This window comes from Heterocephalus glaber, unplaced genomic scaffold, assembly GCF_053883595.1.
Source record: "Heterocephalus glaber isolate CG9 unplaced genomic scaffold, H.glaber_assembly_v1.0 deba00001442, whole genome shotgun sequence".
In the NCBI taxonomy this organism is placed as follows: domain Eukaryota; kingdom Metazoa; phylum Chordata; class Mammalia; order Rodentia; family Bathyergidae; genus Heterocephalus; species Heterocephalus glaber.
Window position 1 is genome coordinate 28,093,265 of NW_028258296.1, and position 12,946 is coordinate 28,106,210.

The window sequence follows — 12,946 nt, forward strand, 5'->3', positions numbered from 1 at the left end:
ACTCTATCTCCTCACAGCTAGCTTTGAGCAAATCTTTTTTTTTTCCTGTACCAAGAATCTTTTTTTATTTCTTAACCAAATACATAGACTTCTTTGATTTGGCCAGTGGGCAGCAGGTGAAAACGAGCACATGAGTCTAAGAGGCCAGTAATTGTTTCTTAAGAATCGTATGTCAATGAGCAAGTTTTTGTGCATTAATTTGTCTCTTTCCTCAGCTATTTAATAAATATTGTCTTAGCATTCACTATGGTGATAGAGTAAACTGAGACCAATATAGTAAGCCCTTAAACCAGAGATTAGTAACTAATTATGTTCAGTACTGACCACAGGAAAGCACATGCATTTGGTGCAATTACAGTCAAGCATGGAGGATTAAGCTTCTCCTAATGTGCACATTGTAGGAAATATCTAAATTGGATTGTTTTATACAGTATTTGTTTTAATACTGTTTGTCTCAATTGATTATTTTAAAGTATATTGGTTTACATTTATATGGTTGTTTTTCACTCCAGACATCTTACTTCCTAATTAAAAAAAATAAATGGAGTAGGGGATGATACTACATACACACACACACACAAATGCAGCATTTTGGGAATCTAAAGAAAGGGGTTCACAATTTCAAGGTCAAAGTGGACACTTTTGCAGGACTTTGTATTGTTAGGTAATGAGCATAAAATCAGAAATATATTTGAAATGATGCCCTGGAAATCAAGTAGTAAATAGCTCATCTTCACTGAGATAGCAGTAGAAATACTTAAATCAACAACACAGAGGACGATTTCTTCCTATTTCATAATATCTATTATACATTTTGGTCCTTATCTACACTTTCAGTTTCTCACATAAATTAATAAAAAATAATACATAGAGATATTATTGTAATTCTAAAGTTTAACAAACTATGGAAAAGCATAGATGATTCATTCTAATTCACTTAATAATATTCACACACTAGGTATCAGATATATTTAGACTATTCAAAAAATAGAGTAAATGTTACCAGACAAACAGACAACTCTTACAAAACTTCTTAGAATGTATGAAATCTCTCCCTCTTTTTTTTTATTTTGGTACTGGGGATTGAATTCAGGGCCTCGTGTTTGTCAGGCAGGTGCTGTGCTGCTGAGCTACAATACCGGCCCTGAAATCTCTTTTTGTTTACAAGGTATAACTATTGCATTAAGTGCAATAAAGGAAAATTAGAAATTGTGGGGAATGAGTAGCTTTACAAAATTCATTTGCTTTCATTTCTCAGCACAAGGTCAGGGAAGGAATCCAGGACCTCAGCATCACTAAGCATGTGCTCTTCCGCTGAGCTACATTCAGTATACCCCTGTGTTTTTGATGCAAAATTCCTTCTTCAATAACCTCTTGATTCAAAGATAAGTCACAAAATGAATTTGGAAATATGCAACCTTAGGTGATAATTTAATTATATTGTCCAAGCTTGAAATAAAAACTTTCAGTTAAATACAGAGAAATTTATACATACTGAATTCAAGGACAGCCTGAATGACATAGTAAGATCCTGTCTCAAAAAACCAAAAAAATCATGTATATTTACCAAAAGAGTTCATGAGAAAAATACAACCATGAATTAATAAAATAGAAATCAATCCCCTGAAGAAGATAAAGAAGATGGAGAGTAGTAACAAGACAGGGGTAACACTAAAACTCACAATGAAAATGAGAACTTTTTACAAAGACCATCGATATTTTAATTTCTGAGAAAGAGTAACCTTCTCTCAAAAAACCAAAAGAAAAATAAATTGGAGAAGATGATCTGAATATGTAGAAAATAATATAAAAACCAGATTTAATGATGCGATAGGCTATAATTCTTGAAATTCTATTCTTAATACAACTATATTTCTAATACCACTGAAGCAACAATAAATGTGACCAAAACCTTCTACAATCCATTCTGAAAAACCTTCTCTCTCTCTCTCCCTCTCTTCCTCTCTCCCTCTCTCCCTTGATTAGTATCAATTGAAGGGCTGTGGCTTGAGAGCTCACGCCAGAAGATTGGTATCAGGTGCAGGGCTTCACTTGAGAATTTTCCGACAGCAGGATTTCAAAAGCCAGACTTCATAATCTTTCCCACTTGGAGCCAACGCTTCACCTTCTGGGGGTGTAGTTTGATAAGAATATGGCCCAAAGCATCATCCCAGAAAAGCCTGCAGCAGCAACAAAACTCCTATATCAAGTATACATCGCTCTTCAGAAAAAGAAGAAAAGTGGCCTGACTGGAGTACAAGTACCAACCGCACAGACTCTGGCAAACTTAAAATTTCAAAACATGAAAAATGAGGCTGCCCGAGAGCAACGCTTCAACAAAAGATGACAAAATGAAATCATGGCCAAAATCCAAGCAGCTATCACACAGATTCCTAAAACTGCACGCAATTGCACTCTGAAAGCACTTGAGGCCCCCAAAATGAAGAAAAACCAACAGGAGGCAGCGGATGTCAGTGCGGATGAGATCATGAAGTCTGAAGCATTAATAAAAAAGGATCTACAGGCAAAAGAAAGTGCATCCCAGACTGGTTTAGATACAGCAGACCATGAAACTACCGACTCGTTAAACACTTACTCAGATGGTGATTATATTAAAAAAAAAAATATCCAGAAGCGCCTAGAAGAAGATGCTCTTGCACGAAAGCAAAGGGAGAAAAGACACCGGAGGCTGTTAATGGACTAGTTCATCGACCACAAAGCACAGGAGGAGGTTTACCGTGAGGAGCAGCTGATACATGGCCTCATGCGACAGTCCCCACAGGAGCACAGGGTTGCTGTGCAGCTCATGCAAGTTCGGCATGAAAAGGAGGTTTTATGGCAAAACGGAATTTTTGGAGGAAAACAATATGAGGAAAATGACTTAAGGATTTCCAGGATGCTCTTGATTGAGAAGCAGCTTTCTCAAAGTAGGCCAAAATTGATTTTGAAGACCAAATCCCCAGAGAGAAAGAAGTTCATGAACAGATTGCTGTGGAAAGAGTTCAGGCTCATTATAGAAAGCATTATAAAGTCTGTGCAGAACGTTTAGATCACATAGTTGGTTTGTTCACTAAAGTGGCAGGCTATCAAATGCTGACAAATAATCTGATTCCACTTAAGATGATGCATGATCAGAGGGAATTGTTTTTTCATGGAAAGCCCCTATATGAACAAACCTCTATTAAGCATATGCCTGTTAATCCCTCTGAAGAACAACTTAGAGAACTGGATAAAAGAGACTTGCTAGATAGCAAAGATTATGAAGAATATAAGTACATGGTTGGAGAGGGCTGTGCCAGAAGAAATGACGGATAATTTACCACCCTCCAACAATTCCATACTGGGCCATGCCCTTCACAGACTGGTTGAAAAATCTCTTCCTCCTCCTCAAGCTGAGCCAACAGAGCCTGAACTGCCTTCATTTGCTCTTAAAAGATGCTTACTGCGGAAAACACTTTGTGGGAAAACTATCACTTTAAAGACTCTACAAAGAGAGTTTCCTATTCGGGTACTTTGTATAGACATTCTTGTCCAAGAAGCTATCCAAGTATTTTGTGACAATGAAAAAGTCAATGAGGACCTACCAACTCAGAAGGAAGGTGGAGAGGTTCCATCAGATCTGCAGGAGGACAGTAAAGAAAGCCAGGACTCACACAATGTATCTTCAGATGCTCCGGCTTCAGGTGAACCAGCACCAGAAACAGAAGGTGAAACTTACATCTGTTAGTACACATAATAGAACACCAAAAACAGAAGAAGTCAAATCAAGTGATAGTGATACTTTCTCTAAACTCACTGTACATGCTCAGCTTGGTGCAAAATCACAATTGCTGAGGAAAGGAAAGAGCATTCCAGATACATTATTAGGTAACATCAGAGTAAATGCTATTAACGAGATACCTGTGAATCAAGGGTGGATCCTTGATGGTTTCCAATGACATTAAACCAAGCACAGCTTCTAGAGGAAGCTCTCACCAGCTGCAATAGAAACCCAGTAGAAATGGAGGCAAAGAAAACACAAATATCCACATTGGTTTTGGATCCTGCGGCTTCAAAAGAAGTACCTCTTCCCTCTTCTGCATTTGATTTTGTCATATTACTAGATTCTTCAGATACTTTCTTGCTGAGGCGCATGAATGATATCATAGCTGAAGAATTTTCACATGAAACAGCTCATAAAGATACTGGTCAACATGGCGTTTCTGAAAACCAAGATAAGCATGGGTACCAGAACTTAAGAGATCTCATACAAAAGAGAACTATAGGCTTCTTGGACAACTGGCCTCTGTTGGAACATAAAATATTTTGATAAAAATCAATGTTGAAATAAAGAGTCTTTATGCCAGAAACTAAAAGAAATGTTGGCAACTGAGATAGTGAAGAAGAAGATTAAAGGTAATTGCATTTTATCGTAATTTAAGCTTATATCACTAAACTAAGTGCTTCTACTGACTTTAGAAGGAAATTAAAGTTTGAGTGCAAAGTTCTCTCTTGCATTTGGATTGACCCTAGCTACCAGTGTATTTTGCTTTTACTGTAGCTCTCTGCTGCACGTTTCTGAATAGCTTAGCTTTTTCTCTCCCTTTTAAATTAATTTTGTAGAAAGTGGTTATCACACTGAAAGCACCGAAGAGAACTTTACCCTTTTTCCTAAAATAAAATAAAATCAACTGTAAAAGTTTTAGAAAGTAGCTTAAAAATATAAAAAGCAAAATAGGCATTATTGCACTACTTTCATTTTTAAAAGGAAATAGTTAAAAATTAAGAATGTTAGACACATCATATACACCGAATATATACACTCTATTTGTCAATTCACATCTTTATATTAAAACTAAGGATGTTATAGAGAAGAATAAAGATTTAAATTTGTTAATTTCAAAAACAAAGCAAAAAGTTTGGGTAAAGAGAATTTATTTTATTTTCATGGTGGTGTTGAGACAGAGTCTCACCGTGTACTTCAGGCTGGCCTTGAACTCACTACGTAGCCCATGTTGGCCTCAAACTCACGGTAGTCCTCCTGCCTCTGCTTCCCAAGTGATAGGATTATAGGCATACACCACACACTTGGTCTGAGTTAAAAGAGTCTAAGCAGATAGAGACACTAGTCATATGTTTGAGGAGTTCTGTTTTAATCTGCCGAGGAATACAAGCGTCTGTGGTAGTTTCCATCTCTTTTTTCAATGGTAGCAAAGTCTTATTAAAGGTAGGAAAAGATACAGGCTGTTCAGAGTGAGTTTGGGCCAAGTGAAAGTAGGAAAAGAAATGCAGTCTACAGCCTGAGGGTGAGCCACCATGGAAGAATGACAACAGTGGCTGGCTGTGGCTTTTTACAGTGTTTTGATTACATCGGACTTGGCACAAAGTGATTTTGCTGTGATGCAACATGGCCTGCCTGACTAAAAGCGCCTTGTGATTTCATGGAACTATTCTAAGAAGATTCCTGGGAGTGGCTTTGGCCAGGATAACATCCATACCTGCTTTTTCTGCAGTCTTTTCTGGTTCAGTGCCAAGCACGAGGAAGAGGCTTCTGTGCCACTGATAATAGCAGCTACTTGGTTGATTTTGGGGAGTTTGTTATTGGGGTTGAAATTTTGTTTTAAATTTTCCTTCACTTTAGCTAACAGTCCTTGATTCACTTCTAAGTGTTTGTGTTTCAAAATATTTGTCAAATCTTGTTTGCTGAAAATTAATTGGTAACTCCTGCTACCTCTATTCCTTAATTAGAAAAAAGTCAGCAATTTTGAATATAAAAAATTATATTACCAAACTTTATTAATTTCAACGGTTTTTACAAGTATAATTTCCTACTTTATAAATGACTTTTGATTATATTTTATTTGTTGGCTATGCTGGTGTTCCAATCCCAGGGCATCATATATACTAGGCAAGTTTCCTAAGGCTACATTCACAAACATAATCATATTTTATTTTATTTGCTTTTTTTTGTTTTTATTTTAAAGCAAGGTCTTGCTATGTAGTTCAGGGTGGCCTTGAACTCACTATGTAGCCCAGGCTGATCTCTAATTCACAGGGACCTTCTTGCCTCAGCCTCTCGAGTTCTGGGATTATAGGCATGCACCCCTATGCCCAGCTCAAAATCATATTTTAAATTGAATGCTTATTTATGACTTAATAGGAAATACATTACTCAACACTGAAAGTTTATTAACATTAAATTATAAAATTTAATATTTCCAAAATGTTTCTTTTTGGGGGGGGAGTTAAATATAATTTATAAACAATTTCATTCTTTTTAGTCCAAAATGGTTTTAGTCTTGTGAAATGTGCTATTTTTGCCTTTATACATTTATCCCATTATTTTTCCAACTTGATGTAATTTCTCATGTCCATTAACAAGGACAGGTAAACAAACATTCTCACATTAATGATGATGTATTACTGTACTTTAACACTAGCAGACTACGACTTATACAACAATCTCTAGATTTCCATAAAGACACATATTTATAAACATGGCTGAGATGCCCATTTAGACAACTCTAAACATTATTTTAACCTAGTAGCACTTTAAAATAGCAGAAATGAAACAAAAGTAGACAGGAAATAGTTGTTACTATTGACATGATTCAGGCATTTAGAAATATCTATTTACATATATATGCCAAATACATTGGGAAAATGTAAAATATTTGCCATAAAACTACAATTGGTAAAAAAATGTTCAAAAGGTAAGGCATTTTAGTTTTCTATTTCTCAAATCGCTAGTTTTTTAGAACCTCATATGTAACATATGTCACTTAATGTAATTCTGGCTTTTTAATTTTAATTTTATTTTTTTTCCCATTAAGTTTATTGGTACATTTTCGGTATAAAATACAGTTACATTCATCATTGGGATCTTATACCATTACATGAGTCCCTTGGTTCTTTTATTTTTATTTTATTTATTTATTTATTTATTTATTTTTATTTTTTATTTTTTTTGGTACCAGGGATCTAACTCAGGTCCTTGTGCTTGCGCAACAGGCGGCGAAACCACTGAGTTGAATCCCCGGACCATTCTGACTTTTTTATGGTTCTAAGATTTCCACCTTTTAGAAGGCTCAAATTACCAAATGGAAGCCCCATGTAATTTATTAGATTCATTAGATTTCATTAAAAGTCTAAGTTATAAAGATGGCTTCCTACAACCATTACCATTTTTAAGACCCGCTTCTAGTTTCCATTGCTCCAGCTCACAACTACTTCCTTCCTACACCGTTTATAGCATGGGACTGATGTAAGAGTTTTGGAGGAGGACAGATCTGCCTAGAAAAAGGGTTAAGGCATTACAGGTCCCTGAGTACTGAAGCGAGCTGCTTGTAAGTGATGTTTGTGGCTGAGTGGCTCTTGGGCAGGGGATGGAGACCACACTGCTGGGCTCCCTCCACTTTAGCAGCTGCACAGATGCCCACTCTTGCTCACTTTTCCCTTTTCTGAGCATGGCTGGTTTACCTGAGTGGATTTTTTTTTTTTTTTTTGACTGAGCAAACAGCAGGACTGTTGACTGTGATGAAAACTTGCCAGCTGGACTAATCAGAACAAAAGCACTTCTCCAGCTTTAGAATTCTGATCACTTCATTTTACCCTATATATTTGGTGTGGATAGCCTAGGAATCAAGAAGAAAAGAGCAAGTAACCAAGCAATGTGCCCCTGAACCTTGACATTGCTTGGCCTTCCCAGGGTATGCACGTGTTCCCTTTGATGGCTACAGTGAGCAAGCTTCTCACAGGTGCTACCTAATCTTCAACAGAGAAACTGAAGTTGGAAAACAAGCCTCAACTCCAGCAGCCCACTTGTGAACAATCTCCTATCACAATTAACCTTCAAAGTGTACCAAAGTATTCATTCTTCTTTTTAGAATATTGTCAAAAAAATAATTGCGGCAAGAAATTTTTTATTTGCTTCTAGTCACTAAAACTTTTAAGTTGTATGTGGGTTTGAATGTTGGATTTTGTTCCAAACTGGGGGGAAAAGAAGTCTTCAGAAGATGAAAGTGGAATGAAACAAAAATAGCTATTATATACAGTTTTGACTCCTTAAACATAGCTGATATAGGGCTTTGAGGTAATAATCTTCAGAAATTGAAAAAGGCTAAAAATATGCATTTGGTGCTTCATAAGTTTTATTTACTTGTTTTCTTGATTCTTACTCAATGTGGGGGCTGTGTTTACTTACGTGGAACTTTCCTTTATCTGCACAGCTATGGAAATCAGCAATATCTTGGAAGGAAGACATCCAGCATATATTTGGATCCCAAAATGAAATATGACCCCTAATATCACAGCTCATTTCCCATGAAAATTCTAACCTAATAACACCACCTTTGTGATAGCACAGTAATATGGCTAGACACTACCATAAATCTCAGCTTAGGTTTTCTTATTTCACTGTTTGTTTTCAGATGGCTCAGTGATCAGGAACAATACACTGTAAACATTCAGGACTCTAAGTCTCAGTTAAGTACCAAGACACAGGGCAGGCAGTATGTGAATTTTGGTGATTTCCACTACCAGCCTTGGTGAAAATATATCTTCTAAAGACCAACAGTTCCAAAGTGACTATGCCATTAATTTATAGCTTATATTCCACTTATAAGAATCAAATAGTCTAAGAAACCACGACCCCAATTCTGTGAACAAGCTTTATTTTCCAAAAATTCATTTTGTGGGCTGGGGCTCTAGCTCAGTGGTGCCACACCTGCCTCACAAGTGCTAGGTCCTGAGTTCGATTCCCAGTACAAAAAAAATTCATTTTGTAATTTTTGTCTATTTTCACTTGAAAGATGAATCTGATTACTCTTCCAATGAGTCTTAATTACATTTTTTCTTTTTGCAGAAATGTATGGTTTTTTTAAACCTGGCAATTCTAATTCTCAAATATTTTAGATTTATAATTTTGCTATTCTTCCCTTACTTAGGCTTCACTCAGTTACACGGAGGATGTCCTAATTTTTCTCATAAATTTTCTGCTTCCTTAGTCATTTTATTACTTTCCTTAGGACTTTCTTAAATATCCTAAATCACCGAGTTAGGGAATGGTAATAGAATAAATCACTATAGAAGTAGATTACTATTCAGGAGAATATGTATCATCTCTTTTAAAAAAAAATTGCTGTAGCATATATTTGAGATTCTAAATAATGTTCTTTAAGGAGACAGACAAAGTTTAAGTGGTAGGAAAAATGTTTAAAGTCCTCACACTAGGAGGATCAGTCTTGCTATGCTCTGAGAAGGAGCAGCACAGCTACTGAGCTGCTGCTGGAAGCACAAGTGAGGCTGACAGGCAGCTGAGATGCTCATCTCCATTCAGCTGGTGGCTCAGCCTGTACCAAACACTTTCCTTGCTAGTTTCTCTTTAATCACTATTACCACTACATATTTGAGTCACGATCTAGAATCTAGTCCTTTTACTCTGTAAGAAAAACGGGAAGGGAAAAGGGCCGGGCAATTAGTCTCTGAGAGGTATTATTCTGGTGATCCTGGAGGCTTTTAGATTCTGCCTACAGAAGGAGATAGGATCAGTGTAGCTGCAATTAAAAAAAAAAAAAAGACATTCAAAAGTCACCTTAAATTCAGGCATAGTGGTGCATGCCAGTAATCCCAGCACTTGGGAAGCTGAGGCAGGAGGATCACCTCAAGTACAAAGCTAGCCTGGGCTATATAGTGAGTTCAAAGCCAGTCTGAACTATGTACATAGTGAATTCTCTCTCAAAAAACCAAAACCAAACCAAACCACAACAAAAACCTCCAAAACAACAAAAACAAAACAAAAGGCACCTTGACTGTAGAAAAGCACTAATAGAATGGATAGAAGTTCAATTGTACATTTCGAAGCATTCCTGTGAAGAGAAGTTTGTAAGAAATCCAAGTTAAGATTTTTTTCTCACTTATTTTTAAGAAAAAGAGCTCCAGTTTAGGGAGATGGGCTTCTGGGAAATGCTGTAAATTATGTTCTGCCCCATACCCTACTAACTACTGTAGGGACATAGGAAATTTGTCATTGCTTAACTCTAGGCCAAATGCTTAGGTTAGATTCCTGATTTCCAACAAATGCACTTGGTCAGGAGGGAGGCAGCTGGGAGTGTGCCAAGTCCCCATGTGTCTACCAAGCTGAGAGGTGACAATGCACAGTAGGTTGCAGACTGGCAGCTGTGCACTGGGGTGGCTGCAATCCAGCCCTCCAGGGCAGAAAGCTGTCCCTGGAGATCAGTTCTGCAAACTCCTGGAGATGCTGCCTCATTCTGTTTCCAAAATAGCACATGATTTTACCAACATTCCTTTTTCTCTTTGTAGTGAGGGTTTAATTTACCCTACCTATGCTTTTTAAGTGTAAAAAAATGAGGTGTGATGAAGCCAAATATTTAAACAGTTAATTAGCAAATGGAAACTCTGTTAGTTATTAAAAGCTTTCCAAATGAAATACCTTATTACATACTCTGTTAGGTCAGAATATCACTTACTTGTTCACAGGCTAGAAAGACTACAATGTCACCCTTCTCACCGGAGTGGTGAATTTCAAAGATAAAGCGTAAAATAGACTCGAAAGAATCCTTTCGAAGCCCACTAAGGTACACAACCTCCACAGGGTGTTTAGTTTTCACTTCTATGAGAGGCACGTTTCCATAATAAGAACTGAGTTTGCTGATCAGGAGAGGTGAGTTAATCATGAGCATCAGTTCTGGTCTTGCCAGTAAAACATCTTTAAGAAGTCCAAGTAACACATCTGTTGGAATGCTTCTTTCATGAATATCATCTAAGATGATGACCCCATAGCTACCCAAAAAAGGATTGGACATCATTTCTCTTTGCAACATATCGTCAGTACAGTACCTCAAAATTGTTTTACGGGTACAGCAGTTTTCAAAAGGGATCACATAGCCAACTTCATGACCAGTGTTAACGTCCATTTCATCTGCTACCCGCAGGGCGAGCTGGACCACAGTCTGCTTGTGCACCTGTGTGCATATCACACCACCATGCTGGTAGTGGATGGAGAGGCAATATTCAGCACACCACTGAGGGACCTAAGCACTCTTGCCACATTTAGCATCTCCTGAGACAATCACAATTTGATTTTGAAGAAGATTCTCCATAAAGGAGTATTTTTCTTTCCATATTGGAAGGTTTTCTCTTTCTTTCAGAAGTTTATAGTAACGTGATGAATACGGCAATTCATCAAAAGGGTTCAGTTCCAAATCCTCACATGACAGGAACTCTTCCACAACCCCATCACTGGAATCAAGGGATTTAGGAAAATGGCGTCTTTCAGAGGAAGAGTTCGGACATTCCAGTTCTTTTTCTTCCATCTTGTCCAACACTGATCTTAGGAAGCTGACATTTCACAACCAAGTTTTTCCTGTCAATAACCCATTGCAGACAGGGTTTGAAAGCCTACGCTTAGATGTCCTAACCTCTGAGGCTCAAGATTCTGGCAGGTTAAATTCCTGAGTCCTTCATCTGTTTGTTCCTGGATGCTGTGTTACCCACTGTGCTGGCTCACTTCAACACTCTTCCTATGTCGAATGACTGCCAATAACCCATGTTGCAGCGCTGGCCGCAGAGTCCCGGAGTGCGGCCAGGCTCCGACGGTCGTTCGACGCTCGGGCGGTCCCCACAGATGCCTCGGGACTGCGACGGCGAGGCCCGCAGCACCCACTCCAGAAGTCGCCGCGCAGGCTCGGAGTAGGAGGGCGCAAGGGCCTCCGGGGAGTCCCAACTGCACGACTAGGCCTCGAGGCCGTCTCGTCCTCGGGCCACTCGGCCACCACCTTCTCTCGGTGCCCCAGCGACGCGCGGGCCCTCGCGCTCACTTGCGTTTCCTCACGGCTTTTGGTCCCTCCCTCTTACCGTCTTTCTGGCCCCTCCCCCCCCTCCAAAATGTTTCTTACAAACACTAATCCCATCCATGTTTCAATTCAGTTTTATCACCCATCCTGTGAGAAGTGGTAGAGTACAATAGGTCATGGTTTTGCTCAAAGCCTGATTATTATAAATTGAAGCATTTATTATCTTTTATGCTCCTGGGACTATACTTTGTGTTAGGACCATTCAAATTTGAGTAATACATATTTTTTCCCTCCTAGAAAATCAAAAGATTTCGGTAGAAGAATTAAACAAAATATATAACTAATGATAATTAATTATAAGCCACACTGTGATTTTTTTTCCCCCATTAACTTTATTGGTACATTTTAGGTATACAATACAGTTACATTCATCATTGGGATCTTGTATCATTACATGAGTCTCTTGGTTCTTATTTTTTCCCCCTTCCCTTGCCCTCCCTTCACCCCCTCCACCCTTCCCTATTTGCAAAGACCTTGTTTCCACTTTTTTCCTCTTCTCATATTTTTTCCTTTCCCTTTTTTCCCTTCCCCTACCCCTCCCAATTCCCCTGCCCCATTAGACCTTTACTTCCTGTTACACAATATCAGTTAGACATTTTTTAAATTACAATATTAAGATCTAGAAGACATTACCACAGATTTTACAGAATTTAAAAGGATATAGAAAGCATATTACAAAAATCTGTTTTGAAGTAAAATTGACAACTTCTAAGAAGTAACTTGGAAGACAAATTAATGAAACTAACTCTGGAGGAAATATAAAATTTGAATAGCACCTATTAAAGAAAGTATATTCCTAGCTTGAAAACCTACCTATATGACAACAGCAGGCTCCTAAACATTTTAACTGATAAATTATATCAAACAATTAAAGCAGAAAAAAGAAGGAACACTTCTCCCCTCATTTTAGGAACTCAACATTGTGCTAATCCTAAAATTGGATAAAGATAATAGAAGAAAAAAGTATGAATATCGATAGAAATTTGTTTAACAAAACAAACTCTTAGAAGTCAGATCTGGCAGGATGTAGAAAGTGGTTTTGTTATAGGGATGGCAGTGTTGATTCAGCATTGGAAGATCCACTCCCCAAAGTC

The 12,946-nt window shown here is 37.8% G+C and overlaps 1 long non-coding RNA gene and 1 pseudogene across 1 annotated transcript in view; one reads left to right on the top strand and one right to left on the bottom strand.

Moving 5' to 3' along the window:
- LOC101696827 (sperm flagella and cilia-associated protein 2 pseudogene) overlaps positions 1 to 6,147 on the top strand; it is a 6,264-nt pseudogene extending 117 nt beyond the window's left edge.
- The window catches only part of LOC147827664 (uncharacterized), a 27,317-nt gene extending 15,539 nt beyond the window's left edge, over positions 1 to 11,778 (bottom strand). Inside the window, exon 1 of the long non-coding RNA XR_015451989.1 lies at positions 10,467 to 11,778. This is a non-coding gene — a long non-coding RNA (uncharacterized LOC147827664). The remainder of the gene's footprint in view (positions 1 to 10,466) is intronic.
- Between the last annotated feature and the right edge of the window lie 1,168 nt (positions 11,779 to 12,946).